Here is a 26,935-nt window from a genome sequence, read left to right as displayed (position 1 = left end):
CTTGTTCCATAATAGGAAAAATTTATACAACAGAGAAGGGTGGATTCGTTTAAATAATGTGTGGTTTATTTAGGGGAATTACCACAAGCCTACAAAGTGCTCTTATACAACCCATAATGCTATTGTTCACCTCACTCTAGTCGAACACTAAGCAAGGATGAAATCCATCCTGTCGTTTCAGTTTCACATTTTAGTTTTTTTTTTCATGGGATTAGTAAGAACATTTAGACAAACGTTTATGTTACCATTTTGTTTTGATCCGGACAAGTTAATGCTGCTTTCATCCTGTTCAGCAGATAATTAGCAATTCTGTCCAGCAGCACCCAGTGCTGGCACAGCAGGTCCATTTGGGATGGGGGGAGGTGTCAGGTCAGAGTGGACACCGTACTGTGTTGTAGAGCATTTACAAACACTTCACTTGGATGGTGTTAACGCGTAGGCAGCAGCTAATTTCCTCATGCACGTTCAGAATTCTAGCCGCTTTCCTGCGCGGAAAAACGCCCAAAATATTTGTTTATTACCAGTTTATTGTAGATAAAAAAATAAATATTGCAAGCTGACACCTAGATATGTTCACACGCGGAATTTGCCAACCTCCTACTGAAAATTGAAAACAGAACGAGAAATGGTTTGGGTGTAACAAGTTATGACCTCTTTATAATAAAGGTCCTTCCGCATTTGTCGATGTTAGGTTTCTGCTGCTTGATGACAAAGACCAGTTTGAATACGTGATGTGGAATGTTGAAGGAAAGACGTAAAATTCAGCTAGGATTTAGAGGCCGATTACAGCACTCTATGCTTGAGATAATGAGTCTGGATATTTGCTTTTATCATCAGTAAGGTCATTTTAACCGCAGTAAATCACACAATTTGATACGACAATAGTCGCAAAGCGAAAACATTTCGTCTCCTGTCAGTAAAATAAGTCCCTCCTGCATTTCGGGGTGCCCCAAGCCGTACGTGTCAAAGTATGCATGAAAAACAATCGTTTAAGGGCCTCCACATAACACTATATCATCCGATGCAAGAGTGGCAAGGCAGTGGTTAAAACAACGGCCCGGGTCAACCAGTTTCTTCCAACTTTCAAGGATGTGAATAATACAATTGCTCTCAAGGCGTTAAAGGAGGTTGTGTCCACAGGAGGGCGTCCTGAATCTCTGCATTACAAGCAATTGACAGGGGCAGCAGTGGGTTATAATTAGTTTATCTGTTTATAATATTAGCCCGTGGAGTTGGTTAATAATCACAACTTATTTCCAAAGAAACAAATACCGCAAAAAAAAGCGAGTTTGTGTCAAAATGTAAAGTTTCGTGCTACTTTAGAACGGTGGGAATGTTTGTTTTTAAATATCCAATATGACTGGAAATAGCTTAACCATCAACAAAAATGGTAAGCAATGTAGAATCTAATTTTTCAGTTCAAAACTTAATTAGCCATTTTAAAAGGTTAACGCCAGCGCCTGAGACTGTTTTTTTGTTTAATAATCCTATTACTGATGGCTCATCATGTATAAAATGGTGCGGTATGATGCAAAAATCCCCACATTAGTTTATGTGTGGATTGTAACAGAAATATGTTACATATTCTACAAGGGAGGAAATGCAATAATTTTGAATGTAGTCGCTCACCCGCTCACTCTGTAAGTATTAGTACTTTACGCTTATTTGATTTTTTTTTCTTCCTTATTCTTGAATGACCAACCTCAATTTCGGAGCGGCAAAGCTTTTACGAATTATTTTAGTTTTAGACCGCGATTGTGACCTTAATCTTTGTCTCGGTGTGAATCGGTAACATAGAGTATGAATTCTCTGCTTTGAGTGTTTTATCCGATGTATGCAATATTTATATGGGTTTGTTTCAGTTTATACGAGGCTTGTGTGAACAAGTAGAAGCGCATGAGAATGTGGATATATTGTCCTCGTGTTTCACCAATAGAAAGAAATCCAATGGCTAAATATCTTTGATATTCTTTCTGTCTTTCCGGCATTGTTCCAATCATTCAGGTCCTGAATAGATCATTGCCGCGCGTTTATTTGGAAAACCAAAAAGCCGAAATTAGGAAAGGGGTCCATTGGAGATTTTCTTTATCTTTTTGGGAGCCTTGTCACATATTCACGTTTGTTCTTGTGAGCTGGGTGCAGATTGTTAATAGCCGTGTTAATGATCAGCGTCTTCACAGAGCTTTCCCGTCAGGGAGATTTGATTTGAAGTTTCGAATTTAAAAAAAATACTGACTTTTCCAATGTATCACTCTTGGAAATTTTCCAGCATTTTTATCTCATGGTTTTGAAGAAGATCATTACAAAATCATGTTCAGCTTTTTCAGCGCCAAAAGGATTTTTTTCGCATTGAACGGTTACTTGCAAGTAAATGTTTATTCGATGGAAATGTGGATGCATCATTTGAAAAAGTGGAATGTTCGTTTTGTGTACGACGCTTTTGAAATGAAATTGATGGGGGTGGTGGTGGGGGGGGGGGGGGGGGGGGGTTGGAATTCCGAGTACATTACTTTTTATCATCTAACATGATACAGCCTTTCTTTATGGATTATTGCATAGCTACAATCCACAGCGATGTCGAAAAGGACTGCAGAAGATTCTCTCCACATATTTTGATTAAAATTACAGTATGGGGATCGCTGTAATCTTACAAAATCAGAATCAATTTATGTTCCTGCTCCAAAAAAAATGAAATCCTAGTGTAGCGCCAGATTGGTGTTATTTATCACCTTGAAAACAATAAAGTCAAACGTCAAATGCGAGAGAACATAGCAAAGAATATAATATCCTGTGGTAAAGCTAAATAATAAAGACTGCTTCGAGCGAAAATGTATTGCTCCGCATAGGTTGATGTACATTCATATAGCGAGAGAGCTGACATGGTCTGTGTAATACATCCACTGTGCAAATTGGCAAAATGCGGCTGTTACATCATTTTCACACAAAATGATTTGGCAATTTTAAAGAAAATTGTTTTGTTTCTTGGTAAACCCGCCGTTCGATTGTAGTTTTGAAACTGCAACAAGGCTTATAACAAATGTGGAAAGTGCGTGCATTTGAGAATAATTATACAGATTGACAACGTTTTTGTCCTTTAACCGCACATGTATATCTTTCTATAAGTTTTTTTAACCTATAAAATAAGAAAAGCTGTTTTAACCTGGGAACACTTCTGAATAAATAATATTAAATAGTAACCGAAAATAAACTCCCTTTTCCCAATCTTTATTTCAAACCCCCTACTGTTACGATGCAGCAACAACAAGCGAGATATCTGCATTTTCACCAAAACAAGAGCAATTACTAAGGAAACCGACTTCCCCACTATCCGTTTCATTTGCTCCATTTTAAAGCTGATTCATCACTGGGTACCAAGCGTCTTCTGAAGAATTTCCTATAGAATATGTGGGAGGAGACAAAAGAAAGCAGCCCGACACAACTGACAAGAGAAGTCAAAGCCCGTAAATGGAAGAATCAAAGCTACAAAAAATGGGAATTCAGATGAAATCGAAAAATAAAAGGCTCCGATTCTTCTCTCAGCTGCAAAGAAACGTTCACCAAAGCAAACAGAGCGAAGAAAGAGAATCAGAGAATACAAACGAGAAAATAGAAAGAGGAGAAAAAAGGGGAAAGGAAACATTCTTATGAATACGTTTCCTTTGTGGTTGAATACAGTGGAAGTTAAAAACAAGAGCAGCAACCCCATTGGAAATGTCAAGATAGACAAAGTTTAATACAAACATGTCTTCTTAATGTTAATCGAATTATACACTTTAATGGGATTGTATCGGATTGATATATTTTCCTCCTTTCTAACTATAATCAGCAAACGCCTCAAAGAACATTCAACTGATAGCAGTTAATTACTTCACTAAAAGAAAATCCAGAACGTTTAGAAGGTCTTTTGTTTTTAATTCTTGCTGCTGTTTTGAATGGCACTGCAGAGCGGTAGAGTGTCCGGTGTTAAATGTATCACTTATTCAAATTTGTCATGGACTTCCCTATGGTTTTAGGGATTTGCTACCTCAGTTGTACATTGCCCAGACAAGCAGCACAAATAATGGACTGATTGCAGTTCCAAAATGGGTTTCCACCGTAGTGTTCGATAAGGGAGGATAAAGAGGACGCCATGGTAAAAAGAGAGACATTTGTCTATTGTAGGCAGAGTGGTTTTGTCTGGTCTCTGCGTGTGTTCGGTAATGTGACAGGATTCCGTCGGGTTAGTACCCGGGCAGGTCGGGTGAAGACATAACCGTTCACTCGACAGGCCCTGACATTCCGCTCTTGCCATCGGAGTCATGCTACTGAACAGAAATCATTTACAATGCAAGATTTAAAAAAAGAATATGTGTACTGGTCTGTTCAGTCCGCACAGATTGTGTAGATCCCAAACTACCGGTAATCAAATTGTCCACAATCGTTTGCTGAATTAAACCACCCATTATCTGTTCATAAAGCAGCAATCAGCAAGGACAAGGGAGCAGGATCAACATTAAATGTAGCTAGAGTTCCTCACACAGGTTTCTATTTCATTTTCCAGACGCTGTGCATTTTACAGGACATACTTCACTATTTTAGCTGGCCATTCGCACAGCAGGATTCCCAAGGCTTTTTACATAGAATGTACAGTGCAGCAGGAGGCCATTCGGCCCATCGGGTCTGCACCGGCCCTTGGAAAGAGCACCCTACCCAAGGTCAACACCTCCACCCTATCCCCATAACCCAGTAACTCCACCCAACTCTAAGGGCAATTTTGGACACAAAGGGCAATTTTGCATGGCCAATCCACCTAACCCGCACATCTTTGGACTGTGGGAGGGAACCGGGGCACCCGGAGGAAACCCACGCACACACGGGGAGAACGTGCAGACTCTGCACAGCCAGTGACCCAAGCCGGAAATCGAACCTGGGACCCTGGAGCTGCGAAGCAATTGTGCTAACCACTATGCTACCGTACCGCATAGTGGTTAGCACAATTCCTCACTTATGTGAGGAATAAAAGAATGACCAAGGTGAAGTTAGGGCCGGCCTAGTGGGAACGTGTGCATGGAGTCTGAAGATGTAGGAGAGGCCCTAAATGAATACTTTTCTTCAGTGTTCACAAAGGAGAGAGGCCATGTTTCATGAGGAGGATAGTGTGATACAGGCTGGTAGGCTGGGGGAGGTAGATATTCGGAAGGAAGATGTGTTAGAAATTTTGAGAAGCCTGAGGATAGATAAGTCCACTGGGCCTGATGGGATATATCCTAGGATTCTTTGGGAGGCGAGGGATGAGATTGCAGAGCCTTTGGCTTTGATCTTTATGTCCTCACTGTCTACAGGAATAGTGCCAGAAGACTGGAGAGAGGCGAATGTTGTCCCCTTGTTCAAGAAAGGGAATAGGTATAACCATGGGAATTGTAGGCCGGTTAGCCTCACTTTGGTCACAGGTAAATTATTGGAAAGGGTCCTGAGGGATAGGATTTATGACCATTTGGAAAGATACAGCTTAATCCAGGATAGTCAGCACGGATTTGTGAGGGGTGAGTCTTGCCTCACAAATTTGATTGTATTCTTTGAGGAGGTAACTAAGTACATAGATAAGGGTAGAGCAGTTGATTTTAGTAAGGTGTTTGATAAGGTGCCCCATGGTCTGCTCATGCAGAAAGTAAGGGGGCATGGCATAGAGGGAAATTGGCCGATTGGATCAGTAACTGGCTATCACATAGAAGACAGAGGGTGGTGGTAGATGGTAAATTTTCATCCTGGAGCCCAGTCACCAGTGGTGTACCACAGGGATCAGTGCTGGGTCTTCTGCTATTTGTGATTTTTATCAATGACTTGGATGATGGAGTTGAAGGTTGGGTTAGTAAATTTGTTGATGACACCAAGATTGGTGGAGTAGTGGATAATGTGGAGGGCTGTTGTAGGCTGCAAAAATACATTGATAGGATGCAGAGCTGGGCTGAAAAGTGGCAGATGGAGTTTAACCCTGATAAGTGTGAGGTGATTCATTTTGGTAGGACAAATTTGAATGCAGATTACAGGGTTAACAGCAGGGTTCTGAAGAATGTGGAGGAGCAGAGAGATCTCGGAGTTCATGTCCATAGTGTCATGATATGCAGACATGCAGATAATGATATACAGACAGGCAGCTAATGAACACAAAGAACAGGACATGACCAATGAGCAGCCAGGACACTAAGGGATGGTATCTCACTATAAAAGGCACGAGGCACTCACACTCCGCCTCTTTCCACTGATGAACATCTACAGAGCGAGTCAGGGTGTATGTACAGTATCACACCTCCAGCACGTGGCTAAGAGCTAGTCTGGTTCACTCAGACAGAGTAACCACACTTAGGTTAGCAGAGAGTCGAACTCATAGAGAACTGTGCTACTGGTTCAATAAATCAGATTGAACTAACTTCAAGGTCTGGAGTATCTTTTGGTTAAAGCTGCATCCAGTTGCAGCCTGTGTTATCCCAGCGGGTGATCAAGCCATTGAACTCTTTAACTCTTTTCACTTCACTGAAGGCCAGGACAAGACATAGTTTCAGACCACCCTGGACAAGTTTTACAGTCACTGTGAAGTGGACACCAATGAAATCTTCGAGCGCTACATATTCAAACAGCGTCTACAAGGTAAAGATGAATCTTTCAACTCCTTCTTAACTAACCTCCGCCTGCTAGCGCTGTCCTGCAACTTTGGTGATATTGCTGACTCCATGATCAGAGACCAAATCGTTTTTGGAGTTCACTCTGATCCTCTGAGAGAGCAACTACTGAAAATCAAGCATATGACCTTGCCAGTCACGATTGAAATATGCACAGTGTATGAGCACGCCAAAAATCACTATGCCCAGTACAAATCGACTGAAAGTTAGAAACTTGCCTCCCACGAGGCAGAGAGTGTGCAGGCCATCTCCCAGATGCAGCGCCTCAGCGTTGATGAAAGCGGCCATTTCGCATGCTTTTCGCGGGCCCCCACGCATGCACGATGCGAACGGGATAACGAAGCGGCCGACACCCGCACTGCACATGTGCGACGACGCACGGAGCATCAGGACGCGGACGTCATGACGTGCTCGAACTACGGCAACGCCCATTTAAAGAAACACTGCCCTGCAAGAGGCAGGCGATGTTTAAACTGCGGGAAGTCTGGACGCTATGCAGCCTTGTGCAGGTCAGCACCACCAGTCAGGGGCCAGTGTTCCCAATTCTGACGACGGCACGTTCAACAACGTGTGCAACAACGATTACAGGATTCTGATCCTGGCAGCACAACGGATCCAGAGGAAGAATGCCTGAACTCCACCTACTGTGTGGGCATCACTACCAAATGTGAATATGCCACATCCAACTCATCACAAATTCAATCCATCCTCGCTGTGGATTCTGCGGACGAATGGAGTGCGGTGATGCAGATCAACCACTTTAAGTTGGATACACGTGCATCTGCCAACCTCATCTCACAGGCAGATTTCAAACACATCAAGAAGCCCCCCAAGGTCCTTCCAGCAGCCAGCAGGCTCCTGGACTACAACGGCACTGGGATCCGGTCTTCTACTCGTCTCCAACGGGAGCACCCATGCACGGTTACGTTTTGAAATTGTCAAGCCAGACAGGGCATCCCTACTTGGCGCGCATGCCTGCAAACAGTTGAACCTTGTGCAGTGTGTTTACACAACAACGTCCTCCAATATGGATCTTCAGGCCGGCATTGACGACATCCTCGCTCAGTATCCGGATATTTGCGACGGGCTGGGCATGCTGCCATATCGATACAAGATTCTGGTATGACCTGATGCCAAGCCAGTGGTCCACGCATCACGCCAGGTCCCAGTTCTGCTGGGGGAGTGCCTGAAGGCACAGCTCAAGGATCTTCAGCAACAGGGCATCATTTCCAAGGTAACCGAACCGACTGACTGGGTCAGCTTGATGGTACGTGTTAGAAAGACTTCGGGAGATCTGTGCATCTGCATTGATCCCAAGGATCTCAATAAGAATATAATGCGTGAACACTACCCCATCCCGAAGCGGGAGGAACTCACCAGTGAGATGGCACACGCACATTTTTTCACCAAGTTAGATGCGTCACATGGATTTTGGCAAATCCAGCTGGATGAGTCCAGCAGAAGGCTCTGCACCTTCAACATACCATTTGGCAGATACTGCTATAATCGCATGTCGTTTGGCATTGTCTCGGCATCGGAGATCTTCCATCGCATCATGGAGCAGATGATGGAGGGCATTGAAGGGGTTCATGTGTACGTGGACGACATCATCATATGGTCCACGACCCCTGAAGAGCATGTTTCCCGTCTCCAGCAGGTATTCTGCCCTGTCCATGCCAATGGCCTGAAGCTGAACAGGTCCAAACGTTGCTTTGGCATGCCGACACTCAAGTTCCAAGGTGACCTGATCTCTCAGCAGGGCGTGCGCCCGGACACAGACAGGTCACGGCCATCGAAGCCATGAAGGTCCCTGAAGACAAGAAGGCAGTGTTACACTTCCTGGGCATGGTCACTTTTCTGGGCAAGTTCATCCCAAACCTGGCCTCACACACCACGGCCCTACGAAACCTGGTAAAAAAGTCCACTGCCTTTGAGTGGAAGGCAGCACATCAGGCAGAGTGGTTGGAGCTGAAAGCCAAGCTCACCACTGCACCCGTCTTGGCATTTTTCGACCCAGGCAGGGAGACAAAGATCTCGACAGATGCGAGCCAGGATGGCATCGGTGCGGTGCTGCTTCAACGCTTCATCCTGGGCATCGGTAGCCTACGCATCGAGGGCCATGACTCCCACCGAAACAAGGTATGCGCAAATAGAGAAGGAATGCCTGGGTCTTCTCACTGGCATTTTCAAGTTTCATGACTATGTCTAGGGCCTGCCGACATTCACTGTCGAGACAGATCATGGGCCTCTGGTCCACATTATCCACAAGGACCTGAACGACATGACGCCTCGGTTGCAGCGCATCCTCCTCAAACTCAGAAGGTACAACTTTGACTTAGTGTACACGCCTGGCAAGGAGCTCATCATCGCTGATGCATTGTCCCGCTCCATCACCTTGCCTAGTGAACTGCTGGAAATCATCTGGCAGATTGAATCACAGGTGCAGCTGTGTGCTAGCACCCTCCCGGGTCTGATGCGAAGGTGGTTCGTATTCGTGAGGAGACAGCCAAAGACCCCCCTCTTGCAGCGTGTCATGCACCACCTCGCCAATGGCTGGCAGAAAGGGCAGTGCCCTCAATTTTACAATGTAAAGGACAACCTGACGGCGATTGATGGTATCGTCCTCAAGCTGGACCAGATTGTCAATCCACTCAGTCTCCAGAGCTTGGTGCTCCGCCAAATCCATGAGGGACACCTGGGCATCAAGAAGTGCAGACGCAGAGCCAGGCAGGCTGTCTACTGGCCCGGTATTAGCCAGGGCATCTCGAACATGGTCCTCAACTGTGCGACCTGTCAACGCTTCCAGCCAGCGCAGAGCAAGGAGATGCTCCAGCAGCATGAAATCGAGATCTCCCCGTGGCCCAAGGATGGCATCGACCTCTTCCGTGCAAATGGTCGTGACTACGTGTTGATTATTGACTATTTCTCCAATTACCCTGAAGTCGTGAAGCTCTCATACCTCACATCTCGGACCGTCGTCAAGGCCTGTAAGGAGACGCTCTCCAGGCATGGTATCCCACTCACTGCCATGAGTGACAATGGCCAGTGCTTCAGCAGCCACGAGGGGTCTCTGTTTGCCAAGTCATACCATTTCAAACATGTCACTTCCAGCCCACACTATCCGCAGTCCAATGGGAAGGTTGAGAAAGGGGTGCACATTGTGAAACAGCTCATCTGCAAGGCCGCGGATTCTGCTTCTGACATCTACCTCGCGCTGATTGCGTACAGGCCGACCCCACTGTCCACTGGCACGTCGCCGGCTCAACTCCTGATGAACAGGGACCTGAGGACGACACTTCCAGCCATACACTTGCCCAACCTGGATCACCTCCCGGTGCTGCAGAAGGTGCAGCAGCTCCAAAACCAGCAAAAGCAGGGCTATGATGCTGATGCCACCGATTTGCCCATGTTATCCCCGGCAGACACTGTCAGGATCAAGATACCAGATGGTGGCTGGTCTGCTCCAGCTGTCGTTGTTCGACAGGGTGCGCCCCGCTCATATGTTGTACGTATGGCTGATGGTTCTGTTGTGCGATGAAACAGACGGGCATTGCGGAAAGTTGCCTGCCCGCAACTGCTTTCTTCTCCGTTTCCGTCCATTGTTTTGCCACCTCGTGATACCTCGAACTACGAGGCCACCAGTCAGGCTTCCATCCCGCCTGTCAAGGCGCCGTCGTCCCCACCACCACCTCTCCGGCGGTCGACAAGGATCAGACGCAAGCCCCAGAGACTGGACTTATGAACATTTGTTTTGTTTGCTATGTTCTGTTTTCTCACATTAAACAGCTGTCTTCACGTGTAAATACATTCACATATGCCACCGCTTGTAAATATGTTAATATATGCCACCACATGTAAGTACGTTCCCATGTGCCAACAAAACATTTAAAAAAGGGGGAGATGTCATGATATGGAGACATGCAGATAATGATATACAGACAGGCACAGACAGGCAGCTAATGAACACAGAGAACAAGACATGACCAATGAGCAGCCAGGACACTCAGGGGTGGTATCTCACTATAAAAGGTATGAGGCACTCACACTCCGCCTCTTTCCACTGATGAACATCTACAGAGTGAGTCAGGGTGTATGTACAGTATCACACCGCCAGCACGTGGCTAAGAACTAGTCTGGTTCACTCAGACAGAGTAACCACACTTAGGCTAGCAGAGAGTCGAACTCATAGAGAATTGTGCTAACTGTGCTACTGGTTCAATAAATCAGATTGAACTAACTTCAAGGTCTGGAGTATCTTTTGGTTAAAGCTACATCCAGTTGCAGCCTGTGTTATCCCAGAGTACATAACACATTACATAGATCTCTGAAAGTTGCCACCCAAGTGGATAGAGCCATGGAGAAAGCCTATAGTGTGTTAGCATTTATTAACAGGGGGATTGAGTTCAAGAGCCGTGAGGTTATGCTGCAACTGTACAAGACCTTGGTTAGACCACATTTGGAGTATTGTGTGCAGTTCTGGGCACCTCATTATAGGAAGGATGTGGAAGCATTGGAAAGGGTGCAAAGGAAATTTACCAGGATGCTGCCTGGATTGGCGGGTAGGTCTTATGAGGAAAGGTTGAGGGAGCTAGGGCTTCTCATTGGAGCCAAGAGGGATAAGAGGTGACTTAATTGAGGTGTATAAGATGATGAGAGGGATAGATAGAGTGGACGTTCAGTGACTTTTTCCTCGGGTGGATGTAGCTATTACAAGGGGCATAACTATAAGATTCAGGGTGGGAGATATAGGAGGGATGTCAGAGGTAGGTTCTTTACTCAGAGAGTGGTTGTGGTGTGGATGCACTCCCAGCTATGGTAGTGGAGTCGGGACACTTTAGCAACTTTCAAGCGGTTATTGGATAGGCATATGGAGTGCACTAGAATGATTGAGAATAGGTTGATTTGATCTTAGTTTCAGACTAGTTCAGCACAACACCGTGGGCCGAAGGGCCTGTACTGTGCTGTACAGTTCTATGTTCTACGTTATAAAGGGGAATGGTCCGCTATTTTCCTAAGCTTGATTTTTAACAGTATGTATGTCAGTGCTAATTTATGGTGTTGACTATGAGAGTGTTCATGGCACTTGCCAATAGGTGTTTTACTATAAACAGGTGGTTATAGGTGTTTTACTATAAACGTGGACAGCACGGTAGCACAGTGGTTAGCACTATGGCTGCACAGCGCCAGGGTCCCAGGTTCGATTCCCGGCTTGGGTCACTGACTGTGTGGAGTCTGAACATTCTTCCCGCATCTGTGTGGGTTTCCTCCGGGTGCTCCAGTTTCCTCCCCCAAGTCCCCAAAGAAGTGCAGTTGGTGAATTGGACATTCTGAATTCTCCCTCTATGTACCCAAACAGGCACCAGAATGTGGCGACTAGGGGCTTTTCACAGTAACTTCATTGCAGTGTTAATGTAAGCCTACTTGTGACAATACAGATTATTATTACCGAATGTAAAGGTGTGCCTTTAAAAAAATACAAAACTAATAGAGTAGTGTAGGCGTGAAGACTCACTCAATCAGGAATCAGTAACTGATCGGTGTCATTATTTGACAACCAGGAGAGGCGCTCAACACATTGATAACAAAGGTGTGCCGGAAAAATAACCAGGTAAATATGAATGGCGTTCTCCGTTGGGACCGACCGTCTCCAGCAGAAAATGACTAAAAGATAGTGAGAAGGAGGCGGGAGTTAATAGCAGGGATGCAGTGTACCAGGGTGTGAGTAGGTGTCGAAAACGTCCAGCACCTGACAACCCTTTACCAATCCGGAAATATAGATGGACAGTTTCAGTGAAACGCGTACGCTCAAACGGTGAATTCAGCACCCCATACTTTACCGAACCATATTGCCGCAGCTGATTCGATGGTAGTTCTTCTCTATTTATTAAAACTCAATTTAGACATTTGCTGACAATCCATCAATTGGGGCATTCAAATACTACAGGGGCAATCCCGTGAAGCTCGGAGCCGACCGTTAAATGTGAACCAAATGATAAGTTCGAAAACTCGCTGGTGTGAGATCTTAGCTCCAAAAATTGGTCTCCGCTAATGTACGGAAACAAATGGCACGTTGTCAAACACGTGAGGCAGAAAGTAAGTTTCAGTGTTTATTTGTGCTTCATGAGTATTGTGGCAAATAGTCAGCACTCACAATAGTTACTATTTGTGTGCAACATCGAACTTGGCGGGGAAAATGCTGAAATCCCCACCACCACGACCCACCCACCCACCGCCCACCAACCCCTTCTACATCAATCAATTGAGTTAATTTCAAGGTCGAAAACCAGATCTCGAAGACATTCAGGTGTTCCTGGTCTGACAGTGCTGTTTCCTCTTGCTCTGTGTCTGCACGCGGTTTACTTTATCGCTTTGAACTAATTTGTTCAGATTACTGTTTATGGATTTACATGTTCATGTGTATCACAGGGCTGCATTCAAAAAGATCACCTCCCGTTCTAAATCAATGATGCCCGTTTGTATTGAACGATGGAAGACTTGGAGCTTTGTGTGCAGCAAATAAAGACGTTTCTTGCCAATTTCTTTGTGTTTCATTGGGGTTTGGTCAGTCTCCATAAAAATTGATTATTTTTCTTTTTTGCAAAGCAATGTGGAAAATTAATTGCAAGCAATTAATTATTAATAACATTTAAACAGCTTCATCATCTCACTTTAATGAGAGATATTCGCCTGTGTGCCCCCAGTGAAGAGCAAATGTCAGGCTCATCGTAATACTTATTGCTTTATCAAAAATAATCTGCAAATAAATTAATCAAAGCTAAATATACCATGCGTGCAGATCATTTGTCAGTAATAGATGTATATTAAGATTTGCCGATATTATTTTCTGTCATTCATTGTAACAAAGTGAACATTTATTGCATATATATTAAAAATTATCCCGTAATCGACTGTTGCCAGAATTGACGTTATTGGAGAGTTCCTTGAGGTGAAGTCCCGTTGGAATAATTCTCTGCTGGCGATTCCCTTCGGAAAAATGCTTCAAGAAGTGCTTCAAACCACCGCTAAATTGAGCTGTTTGACTAACAGTCTATCATCACACCATAAACAGTTTGAGTATGTAACAGACACGGAACTTTAATGTAAAACTACATTTGTTGTAAATGAGCCATACATTACATAAAGTGCACTTGACAAATTGCTGGAAGAGTGAACAGTGCAATCCTTGTTTGGTGCAGGTTACATCACATTCCAGACCAGCACAAACTCTCATTAATACATAGGAAATATTGGTTCATAAACATGATCGGTTGGGCCCATAAGGGTGGCATTGTGTACAGTTGTTGACCTAAAATTGGTCCTAAAATAGCCTGGGAAGTGGACAGGCATAAAGGAAAGCCGTGCTTTGTTTCCGGCTCCTGGCTAGATGAATGGGGAATGTCATGCAGATGATTAGTTTGTACTATTAAATTGTCAGAAAAGGAAGGATTTCTCTAATAATCACGCTTTTATGAAGAAATATGAAGCAAGAGAGGGAAGGAGACAGAGGTGGTCGGAAAAGTGGAGGCTGAGAGGGGTAAAGGGAAACAAGGTGGCGAGGTGTGAATGTGTGGAGATGGAAGTTTAAAAAGTTATGAAGCGTAATCCAATTAAAACGCTGAGAGGCAGTTAAAAGAAAATGCGATATGACAGGAAAGGCATAAGAGAATTGAAGAGGGAGAAACCACGGGAAGGGCGCCCAAAAGTAAAATGAATAGGGTTATACACAGCACAGGCAATAGAGTGTAAATAAAACTGACAGAGAAATATATACAATAAAATAAGCGAGGGTCTGGATTGCTCTGGAAAAAATAAGAAAAAGCATTGGCGCTATATGGACAAATACTTGCACAGCTATTGATGATCTGGGCAAAATATAAGTAAAATGTTGAATTGATGACCCGGATTAGCGAGCCGTGCACAATAGGATAACTGGATGGAGATTGATGGTGTCTCCAAAAGTGCACGACTTTCTGTCAGACCTGAGGCAATTACTGTCGCCTAATGGATGGACTGACTGCTACTGACCTCAGCACACTGTGCAACATGCCACCCAAATGATCTAATCTGTAATTTTCTGTATTTAACAGATATTGCACCCCAGAATATCACTAGGAAGTAAGAATATCCTGAGCTGTGTCGGAGGTCGGGTATCAAGTCGTGGAAGCAGGGACCCGTGTTTATTCAGATAGCGAGGCGGTGGCCGTTCATGACCCCACAGCAGGTGCATATAGACAGATTGTACGTTGATATATTGTTACAACTGGTTTAATCCGATCAATTTAGACCTGTTCACTGAACTGACTCGAACTCTGCTCACTTATAGCTAGGAGTAGCTCACAAGCCTCTTAACGAAACGATTGGAGCTACACCCCCCCCCCCCCAAGAATATTACATACAAACATTTTAATAACAAGGCGTGTTTGTTCTGTAATGTACATTTATTTACACTCGAACATCAATATGTCCTGAGTCAAGCAAGTGCTTGATCACCTGTTAAGATGTTTTATTCCCATCGGGTTGCGGTATTTTGAAAACTCATGACCGATTTTCGTGTAATTTGTTTCAGGTTTCGAACTAATTGCTATTGTTACAGAATGTTGTGTTGTAAATTTTAGACGATGTTCGAATGGTATTTTGCTTTTTGTTGTGTAATGTGTGAAACCCAATTCACAGACATGCCGTTGTGTGCTGTCATCCTTCAGGCTCCTGACAGCTTTTATCTCTTGTTAAGTTTTTACATCACATGTTAACAGGATGGAGCAATCCGTTTCCCTCCTATTATCAAATCAATGTTGACTCGGACACTCGTCCTTTTTTTGTGTTCATTATGTCGCTGGCCTCACTTGACGATTTATGTAATTTTGATATTAAATTCCTTTATTCATTAAACTTGCTCTCTTGTTGACTTTTCTTGACCCTTGCCCCTGTCCCTAAACTTTCCCATATTTAATACTGAATCATTTTTTCAGTGTCATGCGCTTTGTTGCCTTCCAGTTGACTGCTGTTCCCTTTGGCATGTGCTGTTTGTTTTGTTCTTGAACTTCACAGGGTCACCTAGTCAATGTTGTGATGTTGCCTGTCCTCCTGTACTCTGAACCTTGCCTTCCCTCAGCGGTACCATGTCTAACAAGCCACTCTCCCCCCACTACCAGCTTCCTAATTAGTTAAACAAACACCTTCACTAATGATCCCCCAGGCCTCCTTGTCCCTCTGGGTTTTGTTTCGTTCAGTTCCTGGTGTATTTGTAGTCCTGCTGGAAGCTTGGCCTCTCTGACCTGAGGCATCCCAGTTGTGCTCCTTGGAGCGGTGTCCCTTGTCCAATCCTCCCGGGCCAAAGGCCAGGACCATGGGAGCGTTGCATGCCACCAGCTGCTGGAGGTGACACTGGTCACAAAGGACACGGGAAGGGGAGAACTTTTACTCGTAGATGATAAATAATGTCTTCATTCATCTTCTCTGGGACTTGGTGCGTGCCACAGCCTAGGAGCCTGGCAGTTAGAATGAGGACATGCACTAAAAGGTCTTTGCACATCAGCTCTGGAGGGAACACATTCACAAATGGCCTCCTCGTAATCTGCTCAGCATCATTCGAATTTCCGGCTGTTTCTAGCTTTGGCGTTGCCTGTTGTTTTGTTTCTTACTTGGCTGTGTATTTGTGCCCTCGGGGTCCCTGTAAAAATTGATACTAATTGTAGGGGCCGCACACTGCTGCCTGCTCAACGCCCCAGGGCTGTGTGGACCTGCTTGTCAATGCCTTAATTGACAAGGGCTTGTCTGTATTTAGGAGCAGCTGTTCCTGAACATTGGCACACCAGCACACTCTTACCCTTAACACAGCACCCTCGCCCCGCCCGGAGAAGTCGAAGGGCAGAACTGGTTAAAACTTAAAGAAGATTTATTGAAACCCCTTTGGTAATGTGACAAGAGACAGTCTCCAACCCCCCCCCCCCCCTAGTAGGATTACATTCATCAACTTTTTACTCCATCAGTTTGTCTGGGAGCTACTTTCCGTTTATTAAGAGGTGGCAATTTAGAACCATTAGGCAGGTGTCAATATTCTACAGCAATACATCAAAGCAAACAAGACAAGACACGCACAGTAACGATTCGGCTAATCAGTGCATTATCCGCCCGCCGAATAGTTTGCCTGCATGATGTACAGTATGAACTCTGACTGTTTTATTTTAGCACCCAAGCTCAAATGTCCCAAGTTGTAGCTGAAGCTAAATAGAAGTTACGGGTTTCAGGTTATCTTTGACATAACGTTTTCTCAAATGTTTAACAAGTTACAGGTATATTACGTAATTTATTTTAGGAATCATAATCCTCAAAATTACAAACCTGTTTATGCTCTTTTGTAAAAATGCCGATTAGGCGTTTGGAGAGAGGGTCATTGAAGAATGGCGGAAGACAGTGTTTTATATTATTATATAGATGTCAATACGTCGAAGTTTGGCGTTGTATTTACTGGTAGACGCTAGATTGCTTTGACCAAATGTGCAGACCATTGAGGCCCAAGTCTAACTTTACAGCGCTTCAGAGCGTCCAACAGCAATATATGACAGGATCTGATATATGGTGCAATATTGCGCACGATCAGCCAATCATGATTTATGAAACGGCCTGTGGTCGATATAAAAACATTAAGCGTAATTATTATCATTTACTGCGTCCCTTTTTGGTGTGGCGTTGTATCTAACCTCTCAGAAGCAGGAATTACCAATTGCAGAGAGAATAAAATTGAACCTTACAATTGTATTTCAATACATTCAGGCGTTTCCTAAGGGAATAAGTACTATAAAATGAGACATTCCACACACACAAAAAATAGTCAAATTGTGTAAACATGTTTACTTGCAGGATAGGCAGAAATGCATTGGGAACACATACAGGGGTTGTGTGTGCCTGCGTGCGCGCGTGAGCATGAATAATAAATTTGTTACCTCCTTTTGAAAATTGTGGATTTTTAACAAAAAAAATCACTAACTTTTTGCCCGTTTTCCACTTTTTTTTAACAGGGACAATACCAACATTGATGCACTCAGTTGGAGTTCCACTGCTGGGGATCTTTGGTGCCGTTTTAGGCGCCTTTAGATTTCATCAATCAAACTGACTGCAATTTTCCATAAAAATGCTGAATTTGGGTCAGAATCTGGGCAAAGCAGATAAAGATCATTGAAGCTGTCTTGTGAGATGATAAATGGAGCTCCTTTCAGACAAATAAAGCAAGAGTTTAAGTTTGGTTTCACTTTCATTGATTATGGATATACTTGAGTCAGATTTAGACATACTTTCTTTTGTAGGCTGCGCTTTGTGCCCAGTTTTGGGCTCACGAAGGCGTTTCAACGACCAGTGTTGAAGCCCCTCGCTCCCCTATTAGTGTATATAATCTTAGGTGTTAGAAGCTTTACTAACGTTGCTTAACGTAATTAACATTTAACCGCGAAGTGCAGCCTGCAACTTTAAACCATTGGAATCGAGAGGCAATACTTCAACCAAACCTTCTTAAAATGGTTAGAGAGCGTGCATGAAAAGTTTTAGTCATTCTGGGGAGCTTCGTTTAAAACAAATCAATTGTATCTTATATGTGTTTAAATCTCCGCGAAAATAAAGAACAAAAGAAGCCCGGACATGATGAATTAGAATAAAAGGGTCATCTTTTACAAAGTTTGAAACGATTACCACGGTGCCACAGATAATGACCCACTATAGCAACATAGTATCAATGAATGTAATTCGAGCTGGAGGCTTGTATTATCTTACGTTATCAAAGCAGTTCAGAGGGAAAATGCCAATCGACACCAATGTGTAAAGTGAGCCAGTATTCAATAAATCACATCCAGTCACCAAACTTTACTTTCTGAGAGTTACAAAGTATTTTTGAGGATCTAGGGACACGTTAAACGATTGTGAAATGCGTTGACGTGATTATACTGTGCAATTGTAAAGAAGGTAGAGGTAAGATGGAAAGTGCAAGAGGATAAAGGGGGTGAGATAATGTTCGAGGCACAAAACTAGGGACAAGTTGCGAAGGTGAAGGGAATGGGGGAGTAGGCCATATGTGGGAGGGAAGTTGTGAACATGGTACAGTGCAATAAATCCACATGGGAACTGCGGAGAGGGCAATTGAATAAAATCTGAAGGGATGCCGGGGAATCAAGCCACGAATCCAAATGGAAAACTGCCGAGTGAGAAAATAAAACAGCATGACAATGACACAAAACAGATTGAAGTAAATTAAAACCTTTCGATAATGTTTGCAAGAGCAAATCTTTAATGGGCTAGGAAGACACATAGAGAAGCAACTCAGACCATTAGATGCAAGGCGCCAATTAAACTGGTTCGAGGAGCAGTGGGGATGGGAGAGGGGCCGAGAAAGCAGCAGAAATTGAGCATTGAAATGAGAAAGTGAACGAAAATGGTCGCGCATAATGTGTAAAATAAAAAGGATTGAGAATTGTCAAGATAGCGAGGGAAAAGAGAAGGGGGAAGGAGGGATGGATAGCGGTGAAGTGCTTGGCGCAGCTCTTGGAAATGGGCTATTTAACTAGGAGTCTGCTGCCGCCGCCGAGGTGTTGAGGCAGAGGAAGAGCAGTCCTGGCCGGGGCACGTAGTGCCACTCACTCCGGCGGGGGGTGCGCAGTTCCGAGCTGCCCGGCTCTGCTCATTCTCAAAGACTCTTTGACCAGCTCTGCGGGCTCCTCACCGGAGGAGTCTAGCACAACATAAAAGAGCATTATGAAAATTATAATATTAGCCACAGAGCATGTCCATCTAAACTGCTTTGCAGCTTTTATGCATTGACCAGAGTCTTCAGCTGGTTTTATTTGTAAATATCCATTTCAATTCATTGCACTGAATAGAGCAACAGTACTTTCTTTATACACAAACTTTTCTGCTTCGCGAGTCCCTTGATTTTTTTTGCTTAGTTTCTAGCAGATTCGGTCTTTGTCACTGTAAAGCAGAGACACAGTTGTCATACTGCCAAACTATCATTGATGATAAATGATCTCCGTCTGTTGACGGGATTTTTTGTGTGAAAAGTACTAGGTTTGAGCTATATAGGGGGGGGGGGGGGGGGGGGGGCAGACGTTCAGTGAATACACCAAACAAAAGGTGAGTATCTTTACTCACTGCACGCAATTGCGTGAAGGCGCTATTTTCAAATTCAAAGCCTTGTTTAAGTTACATTTCCACCCCAAATGTTTGAACTAATGATGACAGCAGTGAAATATAACTGAGCCAGCTTCATCCCCTTTACTTTGAAGTTTGACTGAGATAGTTTACACAATGCATTTTGCTTTCTCACACAAAACAGAGCTTAGGTGAGTGCAGATCACTAGAAATACAAACTCAGATGAGGGACACACACTCAACCACATTTCATTTTCAAATTCTCTTTACTTAATTAAAAGGTTTGCGGTAAAGATAATAAAGATTCTGTCAGTGTTTTTAGAGATCTCTGGAAGTCCTGTGTACGGTTAGATATTTGCTTCCTCGTGACTTAGGCTATTGCAAATGATTTGTTTTCAATTAAACAGGAGTAAATAATAACTTGACCGACACACTTTGTAAATCAAAGTAATGGAGGTGCAGTTGCTATTTACGAAGCAATTCAATTTTCGAATAAGTAAAACTAAAGGATGGATATGATTTTCTTTGGTGCATTAGAGGGAAATCTGTTGTGCAGGTGCATTGGGGAAACCTCATACTGCACTGTTGTGTTTTTTTTTAAGAGGAGCGTAGTGTAAGCAGGTGTTGTGCTAAAAACAAAAGGGTTGTTTGGGTTATATTTCGAACCATGAAGAATTGTTTAATTTGACGAGAAAGTGAAAGCACTGGATGTTCCTGTGAAGTGACATTTCCTGTGGCGAAGCCTGCATTGGCTGCTAATAGATATCTAATTGATGGGTGAAGTCCCATTTCCGCGCTGTTTGCTTTATTGCTCCATTCCGTCTGGTGGAAAATATAACGTTAATCAGATCTTTAATTCCTCCAGGATTTCGTGTGAGCTTGCTCCACAGAAAACGATCGTTATTAAAAACGTTTAACTGGAGACCCAGCTCCCCTCTTCTCCTCCTTTAATTTTGTTCGCTATTTCTTCGAAATTAGACACATCTTTGAGAGATCAAATCATCCTTATTAATATAAACTCGCTTTCAATTAAAATGTAGATCACGTAATGAACCATATCAGGATTCGAGAGCTTACTTTTGTGGATTAGCCCTTGGAAGTGTCCAGAAAATACAATGGGTTGTCATAAAGGGGAATAAGCTATAAACAATTGCAAACCGGGCGATACAAAATGATTGAAGTTGATGTTTCCACTGAACTGCCAGTACAGGCTCTCACAATCCGATGATTTAAAGTTAGGCTCAGAGCCGCTGTAATTTAAACAAAATTGTACGGAGTGTTTGAAATTATTTCAAGGTAAGCTACCTGAATGTTGCTTTGTCCATCCGCATCTGTTCTAACTCTGCTGTACGATCTATAATTGTATTTGTGTCATTGGAAAACAATCGGTTCCTGCCTGGTTTTCGTTAACGCAAGAAAACCACTTGCAAAAAGAAATGTTCCATTATTTCAGAGAAAAGGAAAGGCAAACCCCGAACCGGCCCATGGTGTACTTTATGGCAGTATGAAAAATTACCTGCGAGTGGTTCAATATTTACTGTTGTAATTTACTCCAACCTTGAAGAAACTGATCAGAATGAATATGCCAGAGGGAGAAATAAAGTAATAATGAAAAGCATATTTTATTACCTGTTTTATTTAAGATTGAAATGATGAGATTGTTACATATTGACATTACATTTTAATTTATTCATTACAATTTGTTTTTATGGACCTTTTTATTGCCAGAAACGTCAAGCAATGAAACACTAAGAGGAGAAGTGTACAGGCATCCCGAGCTACACAGCCCATTTCTGATGCGATTAATGAGGCGTGATTGTATGAAGGGGATCTGATCTAAATGATTGATGAAGCCCAGGGCAAGGCTGAGCCCTCGTCGGATAAAGCCCAATACAACCGCTTATAATGGATGCATACTACTTGGGCTGGACTGAGTCAAAGCCTCTTACTAAACTACATAGAGCTTAAACAGAGAGGGAAGGTGCTCAGTTGTTAGTTAATGATCTTTATGCATTGAGCCACCAGCCGTCTGCTACAGGAAAAGTAGTGGAGAGGAAGTAACTGGGGTGAAAGGGGAGAGCTAAGACATAACTGTCCCTCCCCCAGCTACACAAGTGCACGATCTGTCCTCCAGCTGCCTGAGAACCCAGCATGGGGCCAAGACGCTTGTTACATCCATGGCAAGGCTAGAATGAAAGCATAAAGGGAAACAGTAGCTCTGTATATGGGGATCATGTTTCTGTACTTATGTCCAGTAGTACTACCTGGAACTGCTGCGATGCCAGTCGCAATCAATTTATATTGCTGCATGCAATGGGAAGAAATCTGCAAAATCTCTCCAATCCCAGTAGTGATAAATATCCAGATATGTAAAAATGAGCAGATTGCATCACTGCACATGAACTCGCCCCACAGTTGAATTGCACCAAGTATGACCCCTTCTGTAATGTAATTGATATGAGTCATCGGCTCTGTAAGGAAACCAGAAAAAGTTGCGATTTGAGCTGATGCCAATATAACCAGCAAAGACTTTGTCCACCAAATTAGACTGATGGATGTAAATTATTCGTTAAAAATCCAGATGTACATAAAGGTATTAACTAAACTAGGAAAAACCTGTCAAGAAACACAATGTGAAATTCACAAAATGGATAAATGAAGCCTAAATTCGATCACTTGTGCTGCAACATTATACTCATGTGCAACATTATGGCAGCCCTTAAACCAAATATGTAGAAAAAGCACACTGAAGTATCTACTGGGTACATCCAGTGAATCTGATTTTCTGCTAACTCAGTCAAGTACAAGCTTCTGGGTGTCCATACTTACAATGATATGTTTATTGCTTTGCTCAAGGAATAACAGGGGCCCAGGAATATGTGTGTTGCGTGGAGTTGCAGTTAATGTAAGCATTCCAATTTAATTGATTAAAACCTAGTATAAAATCTCCACCTTGCTTCAGTACTAGTTTGGACTTGTATTGGCCCTGGTGTAAACTGGTAACTGATCCATATTAGATCATAAGAAACAATGGGGAAAATCACAATGGTTCTTTTTTATATTAAATAAACAGTGTTCAGGAAATTGCAAGATAGTGTGAACAGTGTAAATTAAAGCAAAACTGTTTGGTAGCTGGGGCAACCTGATGTGGAGTAATTTTATCTCTTAAGTATGAATTGGGACAATTCCTTAGAAATTTAGAAGCGATGAGGAAAGAAACAAACAAAGACTTGCCAATTAGTTAATTTCTAACCAATTGAATAAATATCTATGTGGGAATAGGATTGAAGATGATAGAAACTAAATATAAATTAATATGATCAAACACTTCATGGAACATGGTGTTCACTGTGTTGCTGTTCTGAGGAAACAGTAGGGGTTTAACATTGGAGATGTGTTGTTGATAGGTTAGCTGCAGTTTTGCGTGATTACCTGCCAAACTAGGAAAAAATGTTGCGGAATGTGTTTGCTCTCTCTCTCTTTTTATGTTGAATCAATGTCTTTTAAACTATACGTTATACCAACTTCCATAAAACTTGAAACTTTAGAACAAAAGAAATGGGAGTAGACCTTTTGGCTTGTTCTACCGTTCAATCGGATCATGTCTGATCTTCCATCTCAGCTACATCTTCCCTTCTCTATCCCCATATTCCTTAGTGCCCAGAGATCCATCAATTTCAGTCTTAAAAATACTGAACAAATAGCACACACTACCCCTCTGGGGTAGAAAATTCCAAAGATTCACAATGCCTTGACTAAATAAATTTGTCCCTTTATCAGTCCTAAATGATTGCCTCCTTACTCTGAAGCCGTGGCACTAGTTCTAAACTCTTCTGCTAGGGGGAACATCCTCCCAGCAGTTATCCTGCCATGCCCCTTAACTATTTTATATTTCAATTAGATCGCCTTTCATCCTTCTAACTCAAGAGAATAGTGACCTAGTCTATCAATCGCTCTTCATAAGACAATCCCTTCATCCTAGGATTCAGTCTGATAAACCCTCCAGTTGAATAACTGTTTTCAGTTCAAACTAAATATAATCAAGTAATAGTGCTGAAATGGGAGATGAGCAACACATAAATAGAAATAAAACAGACGCCACCATTTCAAGATATTTCTAATCCCCCCATGTAACTATACCTGTTAGAGTAAAACACAAAATTAATGTTCACTTTAATTAAAAAAACAAACACTCTTGATTACTCATTGTTCAGAGATTTCCAATAACTACACAGAAAACATGTCTTATTATAATAATAACATGTCTGATTATTAACTCTACCTGGATTGTAATAAATAATTACTTACACTGGTCAAAATAAGTTGTAGGAAATGCTGCGTTACTTAATTTAAGATACATTCTGGGAACACACTGGTCAGGAATTGCATTGATCTAGGAAGTACAGGTCAGTCCTGTTAAATAAATAGAAAACACTTCCTAAATATATTATTTCACATTATAGGAATATCTATATACCTGAAATTGGCATTAAAAGATGGCGAAGTATGCTTTGTAGTATAATCATAGGTAGGATGGTTACTGGTTTAAAGATATTTTTAAAATATACAGAAAGCTTTTTATGGCATTCTAATATTTGGATACGTTAAAATCCTCTTTATCCATCAGTAATTGTAGGATATGCTTCACCATGGCATAACAAATGTTCAACTGAAGACATACTCTGCCTGAGCATGGTTTTGCATTGAAAACAATTAATGTCGCAATGCACACTTCAGCATAAACTGAGCCTTGATGTACAAATCTGATGTGGAGGTAGTGGGAGGAGAGTGTGATGAGAGTACAGGGAGAGTAGGGTGCCCCCTTGATTGGGCCCCCCAGGTTGCAAGGGCCATGCCCTCAGAATGCCCTCGTCCCCCTCCTCCTCATCAGGGCCTGTCTGACTGCCCTTGTCACCCCCAACTCCACTCACGCTGAATTCCAGGGTGACATCTACGGCCTGCTCAAGGCTGAGTGCCAGTGGTTCTCATTCTTAGTGGTGCTACTGAGACTGAAGAACTACCAGCCCTCAGATTGGCTGGCAGATTTTGGAGGTGGGCTCTCAGCCCTTAAAGGGATGGGAGCCCTGATACCAGGAAGTTAATTGTCAGTTCGACATAGAATTCAGTTGGGGCTTCCAGAAACAACAAAGGTGGGATTGTTCCTGGCTTTCTGTCCTGCTGTCAGGCCACTGCCACCCACATTAAATTCAGCACTGTCCTTGTTGTTTTAGACATTGCAGTATAACAATTTGAATATGTTGAAGATCTGGTGGGCTGGTATCTCATCGCAAAATATCTATAATTCTAGGGGCAGCTCATATAAGAGAATGACCTGTTTTGGTGCACTGTTTGTTTGTCCATACAAATATGTGTTCAAATAGTAATTTTTAAAATAGGCTCAAAAAGACAGAAGAATAATATTTAATATTGTGGAAAGAGTAAGCTATTCTGTATAGGCCCATTGGGTGACAAAGCCCAATGTCCCCAAGGCAATTTTAAGAAAAAATAATAAATACATAAATAAATCTGTCCAACCTAAATTTGTGCATGAACAATGATTGATTCAACATGTTACAATGCCATTGTAAACCACTGTCTGGTAAACCAGTGGTGATTTCTATAATCAGATGGGCACATAGCTCAGATCTAAATATGAATTAGTAGTCAAAGCGGTGCTCCCTAGAAGCCTGTGTATGTTAAGAGCATCAAGAAACATGAAACAAGAACAAGCTATTGTCCATCAATTTATTCTGTCTATTGCCCATGTACAATTATGACACTTAATTTATTTAATTTTCTGAAGACAAATTCTGTGTAATTTATTGTTGATCACCAATCATTAACATATAAATCTCCAGAATATTAAGTTATGATTGAAATTTTTACAACATTAAAATGAATCATACTGAACTCTTTTAGTGAGATTCTCTGGTCTCATTTGTGGTGGGACCCATTTGTGAGACAGGACGGAAAAATTGGCATTTCAGCCAAAACTCCATTCACTTCCAGCTGCACTGAAAACCCCAGCCATGAATGAGGATGGAGAATTTTGACCTTTGTGTTTAACTTTAAAACTTTGGCCCAGATATTGCACTAGGAATTTCTGTGAACTGTCAGCTTTTTTTTCTGAAACTGACAGCAATTTCTGGAGTCTTCACACGTGCAGCTAATTGTGGAAATTCTCAAGTTTCTACACTTTTCCATAGAGTGTAGTGTTGAAATCTCCACAGAGTGCTATCAAATGGAAATCATTGAACAGACTGGAACTTTTACGCTATTAGTCTTGCTGTAAACAAACTCTTGAAAAAGTTACAAGAATAACTAATGGTGTAGTACATTTAGCTTCCACCTAAATTCCATATGTCCTGATCATTTATTTCGCTCTCAGAAAAATTTAATTAGAAATGAAGGCTAATCAGTACATTTTCCTTCCTGGCTTGCTCTCTGTGAGAAAACCTCAATCTGATTAGCTGTGCACTCTGATTGGCTACTTACCTACATGCTACAAAGATTGCTAGTTTCTTCGGCGTTGCTTTCTTTGAGCTCAGCAACAAGAGCCATTGCTTCAATATTGACTATGAACTCCAGGCCAATATGCTTCAATTTTAATTAAAGTTGTCATAAGAGACTGAATTTTTCTGGCCCTGTTATGGCTAGCTTGGAGCTGGGGTTGTGTCGGGAAAATGGGGAGGGGAGAGGGGGGCGGGGGGGGAGCACCACATTGGAGCAGCTCCCCAACACATGTCTGCTATTGGGAAATTTTCCCCAAGGTTGGCTTTGGATGCAGATTAGTTGCCTGCTCCATGAAGGAGGGGTGGTAATTATTGTGGTTAAGATAGCCAGTAGTTAAGGCCCAAATTAAGGCCAATTTTATGTCCTTGCCTGCATCTTATGGGCATTGGAACATGCTCCTACTGTGTGTGGAGACCACCAGCTCAATGGAGGTAGCCTCCTTACTGTGACCTGGGGGGATATTAGTGCAGAGGATCCATGTCATATAAAGTGGTCTGCATGCATAAGTGGCTGAAATTGCAGCACAAATGATCCAACTGGAGGTGTTCCCCTCAGCTCTGAGGGGTCTACTGGCTTCGCACCTCACAAATTATTTACTTAATTTTGTGCCTTTGACTTACCTCAGCAGTGTC

General features: G+C 42.7%; 1 long non-coding RNA gene across 1 annotated transcript; it reads left to right on the top strand.

Moving 5' to 3' along the window:
• The first annotated feature begins 1,548 nt into the window (after positions 1 to 1,548).
• LOC140408858 (uncharacterized) lies at positions 1,549 to 25,700 on the top strand. The gene is made up of 2 exons (XR_011940224.1): positions 1,549 to 1,640; positions 21,519 to 25,700. It is a non-coding gene; the product is annotated as an uncharacterized lncRNA (long non-coding RNA).
• Positions 25,701 to 26,935: the final 1,235 nt, after the last annotated feature.

The sequence above is a fragment of the Scyliorhinus torazame genome, chromosome 3 (assembly GCF_047496885.1).
Source record: "Scyliorhinus torazame isolate Kashiwa2021f chromosome 3, sScyTor2.1, whole genome shotgun sequence".
In the NCBI taxonomy this organism is placed as follows: Eukaryota; Metazoa; Chordata; class Chondrichthyes; order Carcharhiniformes; family Scyliorhinidae; genus Scyliorhinus; species Scyliorhinus torazame.
Note: the sequence above shows the minus strand (reverse complement) of the source record. Positions and strands in the feature narration are given on the sequence as shown.